Source organism: Halichoerus grypus, chromosome 4 (assembly GCF_964656455.1).
Source record: "Halichoerus grypus chromosome 4, mHalGry1.hap1.1, whole genome shotgun sequence".
NCBI classification, from domain to species: Eukaryota; Metazoa; Chordata; class Mammalia; order Carnivora; family Phocidae; genus Halichoerus; species Halichoerus grypus.
In genome coordinates this window covers 59138281-59152587 of record NC_135715.1, presented here as the reverse complement: position 1 = coordinate 59152587, position 14307 = coordinate 59138281, and the positions used below count along the sequence as shown (strand labels likewise).

General features: G+C 38.6%; 1 long non-coding RNA gene and 1 pseudogene across 9 annotated transcripts in view; one reads left to right on the top strand and one right to left on the bottom strand.

Annotated features, from left to right (window-relative positions):
• Positions 1–12442, bottom strand: part of LOC144381583 (uncharacterized) — a 167225-nt gene extending 154783 nt beyond the window's left edge. For all 8 annotated transcript variants that reach the window (XR_013446994.1, XR_013446995.1, XR_013446998.1 and 5 more), the window contains exon 1: positions 12216–12442. This is a non-coding gene — a long non-coding RNA (uncharacterized LOC144381583). The remainder of the gene's footprint in view (positions 1–12215) is intronic.
• Positions 12443–12589: 147 nt separating this feature from the next.
• Positions 12590–14307, top strand: part of LOC118545243 (ELAV-like protein 1 pseudogene) — a 79599-nt pseudogene continuing 77881 nt past the window's right edge. Inside the window, exon 1 of the transcript XR_013446993.1 lies at positions 12590–12946. The product of XR_013446993.1 is annotated as an ELAV-like protein 1 pseudogene (transcript). The remainder of the gene's footprint in view (positions 12947–14307) is intronic.

Here is a 14307-nt window from a genome sequence, read left to right as displayed (position 1 = left end):
TTGCTCAGCAGGGAGACTGCTTCTCCCTCTACCTGCCCCTCCCCCTGCTTGTGCTCTCTCTCTGGCAAATAAATAAATAAAATCTTTAAAAAATAAAAAAATAAATAAAATATTTTTCAACCCAACACAGAATTCTGCCATCATCAGCACACTGAAAATGTTCTGGCAAACATTACTAATGACAAAATTGCCAAATCCTATTATCTTTTTCAATTTACTTGACCTGTCTTTATCTTCTGATACTCCTGACTCTTTTTTCCTGAATCCTGTCCCCCATTGGCTTCTAGAACTCTGAGCTCTGTTGGTGCTCCCTTCCATCCTTCTGCTATTTATGCTTAATTTTTTTTTTCTGCCTTCTGTTACTTTGCCCATTTACTAATGTTGGTTTTCATTTCCTCTCACTATATTCAGTTTCTATGAGCAATGGCATCCAGTTCCCCCAAAATTTCAACTACTACCTTTTTAGTGACATCCACTCCCAGCTCCAACCTTTCTCCTAAGCCTCAGATACACCTGCTGAGCTCCCTACTGAACTTCTCTATATGGATATCCCAGTGACAATCTTCCATATTCAATATGTCTTCATTGAGTTTCTTTTTTTTTTTTTTTTTTTTAAAGATTTTATTTATTTATTTGAGAGAGAGAGAATGAGAGACAGCATGAGAGGGAGGAGGGTCAGAGGGAGAAGCAGACTCCCTGCCGAGCAGGGAGCCCGATGCGGGACTCGATCCTGGGACTCCAGGATCATGACCTGAGCCGAAGGCAGTCGCTTAACCAACTGAGCCACCCAGGCGCCCGTCTTCATTGAGTTTCTCATCTCCTTCCCCTTTCCCAGTTTTCTATTCCACATCCGTATACACACATACACATAAGCCAAAATCCCTGTTCTTCTCCATTTGCCTCTATCCTGGTTAATTATACCACTATTGTACTCTACAACCAAGCCAGGAACTAGAAAGTCATTCTAGATTCTTCTTCATCTCTGTCCCAACCATTACTACCCTAGTCCAAAATCCTATTATTTGCACCCAAGACTGTAAAACCACATAAAACTACTTCCATTTACTTAAGTAATAATTATTACACGTAATAATATGTGATGATAATAATAGAGCACATTTTACAACATTTCCCTTAGTATTTAAATAATGAAATTACAATCACGTTACCTAATTAGCAAACCATGAAGGCTTATACAGAAGCATAAATAACCTCCACTATTCCTAGAGATCAGAAACCTTGTTTATACCCCCGTACCTAAGTTTTTATCACACAGCAGTTGTTGCTTTACTATCTGTTCACTTTTGAATAAGGTAAACATGGCACACTTAAAGATAACCATAATAATCATTAAAAGGCTGCAAATTAAAAGGTCAATAAATAATAGGATCCATATTTTTATATAACAAAATACAATTTCATACCTTGTTAGTTCACCAGGATTTCTTTAAAACATATATCACACACATACCTATACACATATACCACATTAGGAATTAGATAAACTAACAAACTGAGTTTTCCCTATGAACTGAGCTTCCTTTCATTCCTATTCTACTGTCTTTAACAGCACTCAACCTATCCATGCTTCCAAAATTATGAAAGTGAATACACCCCCACAGCCACCCTTGTAGTAAAGTTAGTGTGGCATAGGTAGATCAGAGGGGTCCCACTGCCTCCCCAAATCTTTTCCGCTTTGCTTTCTGATGCCTGAAAGATGGAACCATCTATTCCACAAGATACAAACTGCAATTTTCCTGAAGAAGAAAAACAAAGTATAGTATTTAATAATACTAAATGAATGAAATTCAATAATACCAAGACACGAAAGACAAATACAGAGTCTTCCTTTGTCAATTGGGAGAGAGAGTAAAGTGGTATATTGTTAAGGGGCCTTCTGAAGCAATGCCTTCCAGATCATTCCTGATTTTTTTCAGTATTCTTTAATACACATGATGTATTTTATAACTGGGGGCCGGGGGATGTTCAAAAGTGAGTCCACAGGTCTAGTGTCCCAAGGGCAAATAAAAGTATTTTTACATCAAGTGATTTACAAGAAGCTTTGAACTTTATCATAATTAACAACTGTATTACTAACATTTTTTACATCTAAAGGATTAAACTTCAGGAACTTTCAATTTTATATTCCTTTCCTTTTAAAGGAAGTATGTGTATAAATAAAGGTAGATGGGAGGATCATTACGTTTGGGCATATGCTATAAGAATTTCTTGTCAGGAAAAGTTTTGTATCCACCATAATATATTAGTAGTTTTGCATTTTATTAAAAATATTGCAGTTAAGTCACATGAGCTTTGGGTTGTTTTGCCAATGGCATAAATATCTAATTGTTAAAGAAAACCCTATGCTTATAAAATACATCCTCCCAAAAGGGGAAAAAATTAGTATGTATGATACTTCAAACCACTTATTTTTAAGAGTTTCCTTAAAATTAGGTATATGCATTGTATATACCATCCTGGGTTCACTGGGTCAAAAGTTAATAGTATAGGGTCATCAAGTAAATTAAATGTTAACAGCAAAAATTAAAGGATTTAATTTAAAAACATAGGGCCTAATCCTATGATGAAGAAAAGTAGGGAAAAAGTTTTCCCACAAGAGCTGTAAACTGTTCACCTATTTAAAATAAATTACTTCTTCAGAGCTGCCTTAAAAAGTTAATTTGTTTTAAACACGTAAGCATTCCTTGCCAAAAAAGAATGTGCTATATTTTATTCTCATTTCCCTATAGATTTGTGCTACATGAAAGAAAGAATTTTTTTACGTATGAAGAATAGAAATGTAGCATGACGCTCAACTGTCATAAAGAACTCACCACACATTTTCAGTCACATCTCCTAGAGACCAGAGGGTCTCAATTTTACTTCTATTTACTAAAAATAAATAAGAAATGAATGATCATAGGTTCCTGGTTCGCTGTCCTTCTCAACTTCCAGGACAAGGCTCACCCCAAGGGGCGCCTGGGTGGCTCAGTCGTTAAGCGTCTGCCTTCGGCTCAGGTCATGATCCCAGGGTCCTGGGATCAAGCCCCGCATCAGGCTCCCTGCTCAGCGGGAAGCCTGCTTCTCCCTCTCCGATTCCCCTTGCTTGTGTTCCCTCTCTCGCTATGTCTCTCTCTGTCAAATAAATAAATAAAATCTTTAAAAAAAAAAGGCTCACCCCAAGTCAACAAAGTCTCTGAGAAGGTCATGAGTTATCATTTTTAAAAGTTTTTACTCAATGTGAAGTTTATTTTATTAAAACCCTTCAATTTTCTTTTGATAAAGGATCAATAGATCCATTTCTATTATTTACCAGTCCTTTTTATTATCTTAAATTTTATTATCTTAAATTTAATTTAAGACATTTTAATGGCTAGGATAAAAAGTTAACTAACACTTGGTATATCTCAGACCATATATGGTATATGATTTACCATTCTGAGTGTGTCACTTTTTGAGAGGGGCCCCGTTAAACTGGAGCATAACCAGAAGGAAGCCAAGATGGTGAAGGGTTTAAAATCATAGAGCCACTAAGGAAACTAAGGATCTTTGGAGGGCAGGGATTCAGTTGTCTTCATGGTTGAACATAATAGTGATCATATTTTTTTTAAGTTTATTTTTTTTTGGTAATCTCTACACCCAACATGTAGAATTCATGACTCTGAGATTAAGAGTCTCTCGCTCTTCCAACTGAGCCAGCCAGGTGCCCCATTAGTGGTCATATTTAAAAGGTTATCAAACATAGATGGGAATTAATTTATTCTCAGTAGCTGCACGGGGCACTTTGACAATGGGTAGTAGTTACAAAGAGACACGTTTTAACTACTAAGATTTTATGACTCCAAACCTATTATTTTAAAAACAACATTCCAAAACATTGTATTTAATATTTCATCTAAAAGCAGCATGTTCACACAAATTTTTTAGAAAGTAGGTAACTGAAATAAGTGGGTTTATCCTTTTCCAGGTATACTTATTGGTAAAGGGAGTGAGGAGAGCTCAGACTTCTTCAGTAAATATTAACCATTATTAATTGTAAATGAATTTTAGATCAGTCTCATAATCTGTGCTCAAGAATATGGAAGTAAAACAATTATTCATATGGAGGGAAAAAACCCTTATACTTCTATAACCTTAAATCAGAGTTGAAGATGCTATGTATGAATCTGTTCTGACTACTTCCATAATACTCACCCATAACACTATTTTTTAATTGAAATAAATTGATATTTGCCTAATTTTCTTAAACATTACAAGAACTTAAAATACATAGATCATTCCTACCTAAGCTTCCTGGGGCTAAAACTATGACTTACTGGTAAAAACTGTCAACTCAAGCAAGTTAGGGTTACCATCCCAGGCACTGAAGTTAATTATCAGAGCCCCCCAAAAGAGGTGCTCTTACAGACATATAAACCAGATTCAAATTACACATAACTTAATTCTTCCATGAACCACTAAGATTGTAGCTAATTTTCATTACTACTTAGTTTATTTTGCCTATCTCTGGATACCTTAAGATCATCCAGTTGGATTCTCCATATCTCTCAAATTCTGCACTAAAGTCATGCTAACAAGTGGGATCTAAATTTTTATGAACGAGAGAAGCAAGTGCTTTAAAAAATAGATTTTTAAGAATTATGTGATTCATCAATCCATCAGCACCCTCCAGTCTCTTAACAATGTCCTCAATTATTGATTTTAAAAAGTAAATCAATAAAAATGAGATAGATGGTGAAAACTTACAAATTACTTTCACTTTCAGGTTTTGCTTTTTCAAATATTCATTAATTTTTTTGTATTTGTTTTCCTTCTTTTGTTAACTGTGTATTTGTTAACGGTTCTATTTTTCTTATAGACTTATCTCTTTGTACACTGAGGATATTAACCCATTATCTGCTTTATAAGTTAAAGATATTTTTCAGTTTGTCATGTGTCTTTTGTATTAATAGTGAATTTTTCCCTGTGTATTTATTTTTCGTGTAGCTACCAGTGTTCTCTGAGATTCTGCGAACCTTTTTATCACTCTACATATCTCAGTGACCTCATCCAAGCCCATAGTTTAAACTACCATCTATAACTGGTCAACTAGTAAATCTATAGACAACATGCAAACCAGACCTTTCCCCTAAATTCCAGACTTCTAAATCAAAATCCAATCCTAATATCTAGTTATCTGTAGAGTGAGGGTGGGAGGATGTACTTAACCCACCAGGCATCTCAGAATCAATACTTCATATATCAAAATCCATCAAACCTGTTCTAGTTTCCTTATCTCAGGAAATGGCACCCACAGCCACTCATGCCCACACCAGAAACCTAGGAGTCCTATGATGTATCTCCTCCTCTCTTCTCCATAAACAAATTTTGTTTGTTTAAACCTTCTCTGTAGGGGCGCCTGGGTGGCTCAGTCGTTAAGTGTCTGCCTTCAGATCAGGTCATGATCCTGGGGTCCTGGGATGGAGCCCCGCATTGGGCTCTCTGCTCAGCCAGGAGCCTACTTCTCCCTGTCCCACTCCCCCTGCTTGTGTTCCCTCTCTCGCTGTGTCTCTCTCTCTCAAATAAACAAAATCTTTTAATAAATAAATAAATAAACCTTCTCTATAGTCTTACCTTCCAACTTTTTCCATTCTTACTTACTCTGCTCTAGCCATATGGGCATTAAATTTACCAGTCCTTCCTGCTCAGGATGTTAATATACACTCTTCCTTTGCTTAGAATGTTCTTCCTTTCTTTTTGGCCTGGCTAATTCCTAAGTCTCCACTTAACTGTCCTACCTTAGGAAGGTCTTACTTCAACCTCCAGTGTTAGGTCTCCATGGTGTATGCTTTCATTGCATCTGTATTTTTCTGGTACAGTACTTATCACAGTTGTAATTTGTGTCACTATTAACTTAAACATTATTTCTCTCACTAGACTATGAGAAGCCATGACTAATATGCTCAGTACCTTGCACAATACATGACACTTTGCAGGTGCTAGTTACCTGGAAATACCTACATATTAATACTGAATAAATAAATTCAATCCCTTTCATACTTCATTTCACTCCCATTTCTACTTCTTTAGTTCAAGTACTCTTTATTGCTTGCCGGGATACTACAATAGCCTCTGAAGGCCTCAACCACTGCTCTCACATTTTCTAATCTGTTCTCCAGTATCCTTGGATTGTTTTTGTTTTTGTTTTTTTTAAGATTTTATTTATTTGTCACAGAGAAAGAGAGAGAAAGAGCCCAACCAGGGAGAGTGGCAGGCAGAGGGAGAAGCAGGCTCCCCACTGAGCAAGGAGCCCAATGCGGGACTCGATCCCAGGACCCTGGGATCATGACCTGAGCCAAAGGCAGATGTTTAACCAACTGAGCCACCCAGGCATCCCTCCAGTATCCTTGGTAAAGTGAGTTTCTAAAATATATATCTGATCATATTACTCACTGGTTTGAGATTTTTTAAGTGCACTTTATAAAGGTGACATGCAAGACCCTTCATGATTACCTCTATCCACTTGATCAGGCTAAACTTTCTCAACTCCTCCAAAGACATGTAGCAACAAATCATATAAACTACCTGAATTTTCTTGAACATGCAGGTTCTTCCTGACTTCTGTTTTCTTACAATCCAGTGATTATGTTTAAAATGCTTTCTATGGCCTATTTCTACTCTCTCTTTCACACTGGAATAACCCCAGTCCTTTAAGGTTCCATTAAGGTATCCCTCAAGATATAGCTCTACTCCTGAAAAGTTTTCCTGAGCCACTTATTCCTAACCCGGTTTAAATGCTCTTTGTCTATTATTTCTCTAATTGTCATTTTTAGAGAATTTATCTATCTTCCATTAGACTTTCAGTTTCTTCCTAGTAGGGACTACATATTTTTCATCTCTATATATCCAACCCTGGTTTGGGCTTTGGTAATTGTTTGATTAAATGTGTGTGCCAAAATATATCAAACCCATTAAAACATACCTACCTATGGGAACTGGTATTCCCACTTCTGGGAAATCTTCCAATAAATAAGCAAATAAATAAGAAGGTCAATTAGAAAAGGCATATGCATAAAAATGTTCACTTCAGAATTATTTATAATAGCAAAATATTGGAAACAACCTAAATGTCCAACAATAGAAGAATGGTAGAATCTGCTAAATGACATGTAGCAGAGCAATTTAGAATGAAGATTATAAAATGACATAGTAACTCACAGATGCTAATGACATGTTAAGTGGAAAAAGACAAAACTGATTTCACACTATGACCCTTTAAAATTATATGTATAGATATTGACTAAAAGGAAATATGAAAATTGTATAAGTGGTTTGTGTGGATTGTGATCTTGTTGCCTTTATTAAGAACTTTACAAATGTTGCTATGGTATCTTGTCAATTATAATTATAATGAAGATAATTTAAAATTAAGCCCATATCATTAACATATATATATAAGTGTATGCACATTTGTATGTATGTATATTTTTGTTTGTGTATATAAATATTCTGTATGTATGTATATATTTCCTAGTTCAGTCTTATGAAAGATCCAAGAAGCAGAAACACTTCATTAGCAAGAGCATACCTAGCCTTGGTCTCTAATACCATTCTGTACTAACAGGAAACAGGGCTCCTTAGAGAAAAGGCTAATTCCAGGGCTGGGACACAGAAGGATAAGATGAACATGGAACATCTTATTATACCAGAAAGTAAGGAAGTGCTCAAAAAAAAAAAGATGCAGGCATATCACAAAAACATAGTACCCAGACTAAAAGTGCTCCCACTAGCTTAATCTGGGACAATTTAAATACCAAAATAATTAAATATAGACTTAAATATTTAGAGGTGAAAGGTCATGACATAACAACTTACCTTCAAGTGATTCATTTTAAAAAAGTGTACAAAATATACATATCTAAATATAGCTAGAACTCAAGAAAACAAAGCAAATACAGAGTGGAAAAACAGGAATTCATAAGTTAATGCAGATAATAGAGAAGAAAGGGCTCTTTGTTCACAGTAGAATGCTATGGACTGACTTGGTAGATGTGGAGAGAGTACTAGATTTGTTGAATCATTTTGCAACCGTAATGGCAATATTATATCAGCAATAATTGATGCTAAATTTAAATGGGAATTCTGATGATGAGCAGGATATATCTTCAAATGTTTCCCCACAATTTGCTTTTTAATTGCCAGGAAGAAAAAAAAACAGTAACTATACAATGGAAAATTTGGTCCACATATGGACCACGTGATCAAAACTAATGTCACCAAGGAGGGAGAGATGGAGCATGTGCTTCCAGAAGTGATACCCTACAAAGGACACATCTATCACCTGTGTAATAGTCCAGTTGAGAATATATATAACCCCAATTTAATCATGAGGAAACATCAGACAAAAACAAAATAAGGAACGTTTTATTAAAAAGAGTGGTGGAGGGGTGCCCGGGTGGCTCCCACAGTTAATCCAGCTCAGGTCATGGTCTCAGGGTTGTGAGATCATCAGCCTTGGGCTCCGTGCTCAGCGGGGAGTCTGCTTCTCTCCCTCTCCCTCGTGCCGCTCCTCCCACTCAGGTGCTCCCTCTCTCTCTCAAATAAATAAATCTTAAAAAAAAAAATGCAGTGGAGTGAAAAGCTATATTCTTTAAAAATTCTTTAAAAATGTCCAGGTCATAAAAGGTAAAGGCTGGAAATATCCCAAAGTAAAGGAAGCTAAAGAGTCATGACATCTAAATGTATTACCTGACCCCAGACTGGCTCCTATACTGGAGGGGTAAATGCTAATAAGGATCAAGCTACAAAACTGGAATATGGTGGTAGATTGAAGTATTATTTCAATGTAAATTTATGAATTGATAGGAAATACACTCTTAAATATTCATGGGTGAAAGGCCAAAATGTATGTAACTTAACCTCAAATAGTTCAGAAAAAAATGTATTTAAGTATACATGTATGTGGTGAGAGAGAGACCTTGCACAAGAGCAAGCAAATGATAAGGATGTTCTTTGAACTATTTATATTTTTGCAATTTTTTGTAAATTTTAAATTGTTTCCTTTTGTAAAGATTTATTTATTTGAGAGAGAGAGCCTGGGCAAGTGTGGGGGGAGGGGCAAAAGGAGAGCATCTCAAGTAGACTCCCCGCTGGATCCCAGGACCCATGAGATCATGACCTGAGCCAAAATCATGAATGGGACTCTTAACCGACTAAGCCAATTTTAAATTATTTCTAAGTAAAAAGATTTTTTAAGAATTAAGTCCACCTTGGAGAAACAAGACCAACAAGAAAATAAAAGTTACTTTAAAACCCATCTAAGCAAATTGTCTTTAAAACATTCTCCAGTGTATACTAAGTTTTCAAGTTACTGTTCAAAATGTTTTCAAGAGTCTTCATTCTTTTGTAAAAGATGAACAGACCTATAGCTTTCACATTTTATCTAAATAAGTTAATATGTTGAAGCCAACATTCCATCAGTTGTAGCTTACTCGTTAGAAACAGCAGGAGGGAAAGAAAGCATTGAAATTACAAAACCTCTGTTCTCCACACTACCCATATTTACCATTCGTTTACTGGTGATTGCATTCCAGTTTCCAAGTAAAACCTCAGATTTTAAATTATGACTTCAGTTGTACTGTTATGACAAGTAGAGTATGCAGAGACACAAATGGGCTGGGTGGAAAGGAGTGGGGGTAGGGCTGATGAATTCTTCACCATGTTGAAGATGAAAGAAAGCTGAAAACTTCTGCCCTAATTGAGTACCTAAATAATTGATTTCTTTTTTTCATAAAGTACATAACTATGTGGAGTATTAAAGTTTGGAGAAGGTATTACTAGTTTTTACCTGTGAATTTGATAATCTGAAGTAAAAAGCACTTTTTCCCCCTTTAAAATTCAGCTCAATTATTTGCACCCCCTTGTGGTCAAACATAAACTTCTTGGTTTTCAAAACATTTTTTCCAATTGGGCTTTTTGTTCAGGCATGGGAACCATGTTACTCGATTTTGTTTTCTCCCATTTTGGTGAATCGAGAAGATTTATAAAGGGTTTTGGTTTATTGAATAGTATTTTAAATAAAACAGGACTTAACTCTTCTAAAAGTGACCTCCATATAAACTTTAGTCTGTGCAAAATGGAGATTACACCAACCTCAAGAGTTACTATGAGGATTCAAGGGGAAAATGCATATACAGGCCTAACTGACACATAGTAGGAACTCAGTAAATGTTATTTACCAACAACATCATCACTTTAGAATTCTCTTGACAGAATATATCTAAAAGGGGACTAGATCAAAAATTTACCAGTTCATGAAGTTCAAGTACAATTGTGCAAATAAGTTCCCCAAATATACGACTTATTCAGATTACCACTAGCTGGTTCTCACCACAGATACATTTTTAAAGAACAAAGAATATGTATTTATCTCTGGATGATAGAAATTTGGATAGTTTTTACTTTATATTTTACTTTCTATTTTAGACTGGCCTGATTTTCCCCTCCCCCCTTAATTTTAATAATTAGAAAAAGCAATAAAACTATTCCATTTCCATATGCATATTTTTTTGAAATTATAAGACTTAAATTAACATCCTTATTCATCTGGCAGAAACCATTACTCATATTTGGTGAAAATAATTTGTCAGGCTGATTTATCATTTTAAGGGACTTTTGAACCCAAATGCTTAACTGCTAATGGTGTTAACTTAAAACTTTTTAAAACACAAGAAGTTGTTTTAAAAAGATCAGTGTTAATGACTCACAATAGCTAACATTTACTAATATACCAAACACTGTTCAAATGTCTTTACTATATTAGCTCATTTACATCCTTACAACCCAGTGAGATAACAAAAGAGCAAAGTGAGAAAAAGTAACTCACACAGGGTCACAAAGCTAGTTAGTAACAGAGCCGAGATCCAAATGCAGGCAGTTTGGTTCCAGAGTCCACACACTTAACCAGTGCACAAAAGAACCATAGAGATGTAAGACAAACACTACTCTGCAATGTTACTTCTTGATGATCTCAAATTATTAAAATCCATTTCTTTTCTAATTCTACCTCAGTAATGCAAATCATGCTAGCCTTCTCCCATTTCCTTACTTCTTAGTACGTCAGGCACTTTCAATATCCATCGCCTTCTTTAACCCTCACAATGATATGTTTTTGTATACTCCTACAGTTATGTCCATCACAAGCTGTTTTGCAACAAAAACTGGGAAAAAATGTAGCAATACCCCAGATTTTAAATTGTTGGATTCTTTAGAAAATGTATTATAACTTGGGATCAGGAAAAAAGTAACCAAAAATAATCTTAAAATGTAATAATTTAGAATCAATGGCAGCGGTTTTGTTTTCATTTTCATCTTAACTAGACTGGTGGCGGGTAGGATAACTCTCCCAAGCATATGAATGATTAAAAGAGGTTTTTAAGGAAGGTGTTAAAATACTGACAACTTTATCATCATTTATTGTCCTATCTTAGCGTCCAGTTTTTGAAGGTGAGCACAGATTTGCCTAGGTCTTGTGCTTATACTTACTAGTTTTAAGATTTAGGGGCAAATTTCTTAATCTGAGTCTCGGATGTCCTCATGTGTAAAATGACGATAATACCTTCTTAATAGGGCTGTTGTGAGCAGCAAACATCATCAATCCGTAAGGCGTTTATTTAGCACTGTACCCAACGAGACTACAGTCAGTACGTGATATCTAGCTACTATTATTAATGTGTCGCACAATGGAAACCCGTCTTTGGTAGTTTCGGTTCCCTTACCACCCTTAAAAGACACACACACACACACACACACACTAAGTGATGGCCAAAGATTGCCCATTCATCTCTCCAAAACAGAGCAGAACATTTAAGAACAAGTGAGACAGTGAGAGAAACTGGACTGGATGAAAGCGCCTTCGTAACAGGCAGCCTAGAACCGGGAAGAAGAGCTCCAACGCACTTAAGTAATCCTTAACTGCAGACGCGCGCGAACGCATACACCGCACACACCACACACACACACACACACACACACAATTGTTGAGCAGGGGAAACCACGCCTCCTGTGTGTGCTCAGGTTGCATCGCACAGTAAGATAGAGAATGGCCCATGTTCCAGAATCTGACAGATGCGGACTCATCCACGTGCTTGCTACCTGTGTCTCCTAAGGCAAATTACTTAGAAGTCTCTGAACCTTGCTTTCCTGGTCTGCAAACCGATAATAGTAACAGTACCTACCTCATAAAGTTGTTCTGAGGCTTAAGTGCAATAGCTCCTGTAAAGCGTTGACACACAGCAAGTGCTATACACACAGGCGGGGCTGTTTTTAAGCACACGTGTATCCACACACAAGGTCTTAGAGACACATTCCGTTGTTAGGAGTTTAGACACTGGCAATAAAACGCTTTTCTTTTCGTCTAAGCTGCACCTTATTTGTTTTCCTCGAACAGTAGAATAATACCTATCGACTGACATGTCATCTATGGACCCCCGGGCCCGCAGTCGCACGGTTCCTCCACGTCCGCGGCTGAGCAAAGGAGCTGCACGCACGCGCAAGAAAGGAGGTCGGAGGAGGGAGACTGAGGAAACGAAGTGAGAGCGGCGAACAGCGACGGTTCTGCGCATGTTCAAGGCGCGGAGGTTGTGGTAGGAGTTTGCGCATGAGCAGAAGTGTCGGGAAAGCTGGAGAAGGGTTCGGAGGCGGTATTGACAGCTGTGGAGGCAGCCCGCGTTCCCGGCATGCCCCGGGGCGGTGGGGTTGGCTCTAACGAATTTGAATGAGGAGCCTCAGCGCTTTCGGCGCCATTTTCGAGTGATGCCTGATCTCATCAATCTAGTGGGAGAGAGGGGATAACCTGTCCGAGATTATAGCGCTACTAGGACTCCGCTGAAAAATCACTAAAAAAATCGCCAAAAATTACTTCGAGCAAAGGGCAGTCCGTGGGGCTTCGCCAGGGTTGGCGCAGACGGTAAGAACCTGAAGAAGTAATAGCGGGACCTGGGAGGTGGCAGCGGTGGGACCGTCAGGCGATGGGGGTGCAGGGAGTGGGCACTGGGTCCGCCCTCATTTTAATGGCTAAAAATGCGAGGAGATGGGGTTGGGGGTAATTGGGTGTCTGGGAGTGGGCGGCGGCGGGCGGAATGTGGCGGGAGCGCGGAGAGACGGGGGCGTGGGGGGAGGGGAGTTGCAGTTTGAGCGGGACGCGGACGGGCTGCGGCGGAGCAGCCGCCGCCCAGCGGATCTGTCAGCCGGACCCCCCGCCCGGGGCGCGGCGGGGCTCCGCAGGCCGCGGCCCCTTGACAGGAGAAGGGGGACGAGCGTCCCCTCCCCCATTTGCCGAACCGAGCCGTCTTTTATCGCAGTTTTCCCGGCCCGCTGACTGCCGTCTTCTCGTGACATGAAACTTAAGGTCGGCAGAAAATTAACCCGGAGTGGCGGGTGCCTCCAGTCCGTCGTGCGGACTTACCGTCCGCGGGACCCAGCACTGTATATTGTGCTTGATGCTGAAGCGTGAGGTGCCCTAGGAATGTGAGTTTCACAACGTAGCTCTCCGGCTCTGCGCTCCTCGGTCCCGGCAGGGATAACCCTGACGGTGTCTGGCTTTTCCAATTTGGGTGAGATAGGGCAGGGGCAGACTTTTGAGGTTTTAGCGGGCTCCTAGGAAAGATGCTGGACTTTCGCTTTTTAAAGCTCGGGATTTTTGTCATTTGCTCTCACGGTGTTGTTTTTTTCGGGGAGGGGCCGGGGGGAGACAGGGTTTCGAGCTTGCAATTTCCTTCACCCAGTTGCACTTTTCTTAGAAGACTTTTTACTTCTCCAGTCTTTGAAACATGTCGCAAGGATAAAAGCAATCTGTGAAACTATTGATGTTTTCCTCCCGAAAAGTCTTAGCCCGGACAACTTAACGGTAATTTTGCAATCCCCACCTTTTCTCGAGAACTCTCTTGACTCTGAGGCGGAGGGAAGAGGGCTGTTATTTGTCTTTCCCTTTAGTGATTTTTTATCCTCATAGTTTCTACCAATTCTTAGTCGACAACTCTTGAATGATTTGGGCCAGTGACGGCTTTAACTTTAAGTAGTACTTTATAAATAATGGCCTTTGTAAAAATTCCTCATTAGAGATATATTAGGTTTTGTGCCTTTTTCGGCGCTGAAGGCACCACTGATTAACCCTTTACTGGTGTGGTGTTTTGCGTGTGGGGTGCGCGGCTTTGGGTTGCGAATGTGCAGGAGATGGGTTTTGCAGCAGCTTTTCAATTGTTCGCAAAGAGGAATAACGCTTTCTGGGAACCGCAGTCTCACACTCTTTAGGACCACCTGCCTAAAGAG